Source organism: Aphelocoma coerulescens (genome assembly GCF_041296385.1).
Source record: "Aphelocoma coerulescens isolate FSJ_1873_10779 chromosome W unlocalized genomic scaffold, UR_Acoe_1.0 ChrW_unloc_scaf_1, whole genome shotgun sequence".
In the NCBI taxonomy this organism is placed as follows: Eukaryota; Metazoa; Chordata; class Aves; order Passeriformes; family Corvidae; genus Aphelocoma; species Aphelocoma coerulescens.
In genome coordinates this window covers 1,374,477-1,377,901 of record NW_027184080.1, presented here as the reverse complement: position 1 = coordinate 1,377,901, position 3,425 = coordinate 1,374,477, and the positions used below count along the sequence as shown (strand labels likewise).

The 3,425-nt window shown below is 50.3% G+C and overlaps 1 long non-coding RNA gene across 1 annotated transcript; it reads right to left on the bottom strand.

Moving 5' to 3' along the window:
* Positions 1-293: 293 nt before the first annotated feature.
* LOC138102713 (uncharacterized) lies at positions 294-2,587 on the bottom strand. The gene is made up of 2 exons (XR_011147487.1): positions 864-2,587; positions 294-784 (listed from the first exon to the last, which is right to left on the bottom strand). It is a non-coding gene; the product is annotated as an uncharacterized lncRNA (long non-coding RNA).
* Positions 2,588-3,425: the final 838 nt, after the last annotated feature.

Sequence of the window (3,425 nt, the reverse complement as noted above, 5' to 3'; positions counted from 1 at the left end):
AGATCTGATTTCCTTTTTTACCCACTCTTTCATGCAGAATTGAATCATTTTTACTTGATCTTTTCCTTTTGTAGAAGGATCAGTTTCCCAGTTCGCGAGTTTGACCCCGAGGGGACTGTCTTGGGGTATATCCTCTGGCACCCTTTTATAATTTGAACTTAATTTACTAGGTTGTTGTCCCATTTTTCCAGGAGTTCTCTATTACTCAAAATACCAATTTATCCCCCCCTTTTGAAATACTAATTCATTCCTTTAAAACACCAATCTTCACTGCTGTAAAATACTACCCACCCTTTCACAGTACAAAAAACAAAAAAAAATTTATTATAGCCCACCTTCCCCAAAAACAAAGTTAACTTCTAATTACACAGTTTTTCATTCACACATTCACTCTTTTTTAATATTTGTTCACTCACTCATTCTTACTCACAACAGGATAATAAGGTACCTATTTCAAGTCACTTGTTAGTATCCACCCATGGGTATTATATAATCCTTAGGATTCTGGGTGCTCTTGGATTTCCCTCAACCCAGCACTGCTAGCATCCAACCCCAAATTCTCTTGGGGTACCTTTAGACCCTGGGTGCTCTTGGAGTTTTCCTCAACCCAGGATATGGGGGGGGTAGCTCCCACTTTGCAACCCCTTCCCTGGGACCCCATCCCAGTTACCCCGGGAGATTCTTTCACTCTTCTTATCTCTTGCTTCGCCTCCTCGCTGGCCGCTGTTCTCGCAAACAAGATGGAACTGCAGCACTCAGAGACTGCCACACTCCCTTCGCAGATCTGGGGGCAACCAGTCCGCATCTCATTCACACACACTCATCTCCCGTAACCACCCCCTTTTTCTTTGGACAATACTTACCAGTCCTGTTTCTTTTCCAGTGTCTGTGGGATTTTTGTCGAGAGCGCTCTCTTTCATTTGCTTTATTTTTGTGTCTTTCTTGTCCTCCAGGTGTTGCCCTGCTGCCACCAAACCGCGCCAGAGGATGCTAAGCAAGGATCCTGCCAACCTGGGCAGGAGGCGCCTTAACCTTGCTTTTTGAATCCTCCCACGCTTTTCAGAGGCGAGGTGTAGATCCGGGACGAGCCCCCTCTGTGAAAAATGAGGTTCACTCTCCTGTGAGAATTTAAAGGGTTTAATATAAAGACAATAAGAGACACATAAAATAAAGCAAAGGGGCAACGGCCGGGTGCCTTGGCGCTCTGCCAAGAGCACCCCTGATGCTACAGGTGAGTCCTTTTTATACCATTTTTACTGTCTGTTCTCTATTAATATTAAAACTTTTCCCAGAGCTGTTCTGCATGGCCACTCCTTGGTTCCGCCTTTTTAGAGCATGCGTAGTCTTCTGCCTTGCGGTTTTATTTCTTTTGATTCTTGGGGTTGGGCCCGCTAGGTAAGAGTCGATGGTGGGGGGGATCTCTTAATTCTCCAGATAGTCAGGGCTGATTGCAGCTTTGGGCCTCTTCGCCTCTCCAGGCAGAGCGGTGATAACAGCTCTCGGACTCTCCTGGCCACCTGTTCTCTGGGCGGAGTAGCCTTTAGGCCCTTTTGTTCCCTGGACAAAGTGTTGATTAGCAGCTTCTCGGGCCTCATCCTCTGTTCGCTTGGAGGTTATCTTACTTGCTCACACTTGCTAACATTCTTGCTAAAAAGAGAGAAAACTACATCCACACAGCAAAAAGCATTTCTAACATTATATAATATCTACCTTTATACTTTGCGAGAAGCCAATATTATAATATATGTTTATAACACTTACCAATATCTAAAAAAGAAATACGTAGCTTGTTGTCCTGGGTGAAAGCTGAATTTCCAGATGCCATAATTGGAGATTTATATGTACCATCTTTTTGGGAGAAAGTTAATACTATTCTATATAATTACGCCAGCATAAAGGACGAAACGGCTCAAAAATTAATTCCAGCAGCTGGAGTAAAATATGAAACGTTTTTGGAGGTGGCACATCCTGCTTCTGGGGAAGAGGAGATGTTTAAATTTCCCGCGCAAGCTGCGCTTACACCCATGAAAGCAGCGGGACATTTTAAAACCCCGCTCAAAACCTCCCCACCCTCAGAAACGGGACAAGGACCCGATGTTCGTGCGAAAGTCCCCGCGACTATTATCGAAAGCGGTTATGAGTTCCTGCGGACACCGCAGGAGGCGGGTGGGGGGAGCACGGCCATTCCGGAGGTGAAACGCGAATATTTGCCGGAACCGAAGTTGAAACTTCTGATCGGACCGACGGAGGAGCAAGATACGGTAGTTTTAGAATTTCCTTCACGCGCGCAGGCCCGGGGGGGAGACGGGGGACCCCCGACCACCTCCCTAAAAATGGAGCCTGCCTCGGAGGGCGTGGTTTCCATCTCGCCCGAGCAACCCGTTACCGCGGAAGCCAGAGCCAAGTCCCTACCTCCCGAGCCTGGGGTCCTCCCATCAGATGAACCATGCGCGCGGCCAGGGGCGGTCCCGGAGCTCCCATCTAGCCCTACCGCTCCCCCCGCGCGGCCCCAATTCGCGGCCGCTTCCGCGTTTAAACGGCCTGCGGCGGCTGCGGCGGCAGAGCCTGCTGATGACGTCATCACTCCCTCCGCTGCCAGCCCAGCCTTACTTCCGCGTTCGGGAGACCTCGCTTCCACGCCTGCGCGGCGCGGCATTAGCCATCCATCTACAGATACCGCGGTTGCCTCGGCAACGCCGCTTGCAAGTCAAGCCGCTCCCAGCCCCGCCCCCAGCCCTGGCCGGGGCGTCAGCCACGCCCCTGGTTCCAGCCAAGCCACGCCACCGCTGCCCGGCACCAGCGCTTCTCAGGCCAGCCCGGCCCCACCCATGATCCCGGCCGCCCGCCCCGCACACCAGCCACACACGGACACAGCGGCTGCTACGCCGGCACAGCCGGTACGCATGACATCTCCAGCCAGCACTGCAATTTCATCGGCAACGGCAGCTCCGTTGTACAAGCTTTCAGCACCTCCACCTCCTACCAGCTGTGTCAACACAGGCCTCGTCTGCACCGCAGCCACAGCAGAGAATTTACAGCAGAAGCATGTCAGCAACTACCGCCTCATCATCGCAGTTACCACCTCTCATCCCTCTAGCAACGCCACTCGGACAATTACCACTACAATCACAGGATGTTGAATCACATCTCCCAAATAATTTCGACGAAATGAGGAAAGTTTTATCTCCTGAAGAGGCAGTGAACTTTCTCAGTTCTATACTGTTACCTGCTCCGTCACAACAGGACCAAGCACGTGTTATTCATATTCAAAGTGACGTCTCGCATCGAGACATTCCACTCCATGCACATTCTTCTCGAGCTTCTCAGGGATATTCAGCCGATTTTATGGGACTTTGTCATTCTCAAGAGCCTGTTCAGGACCTAAGTGCAGAGGATATGGTGACCATCACAGCTTCAGAAGGCAT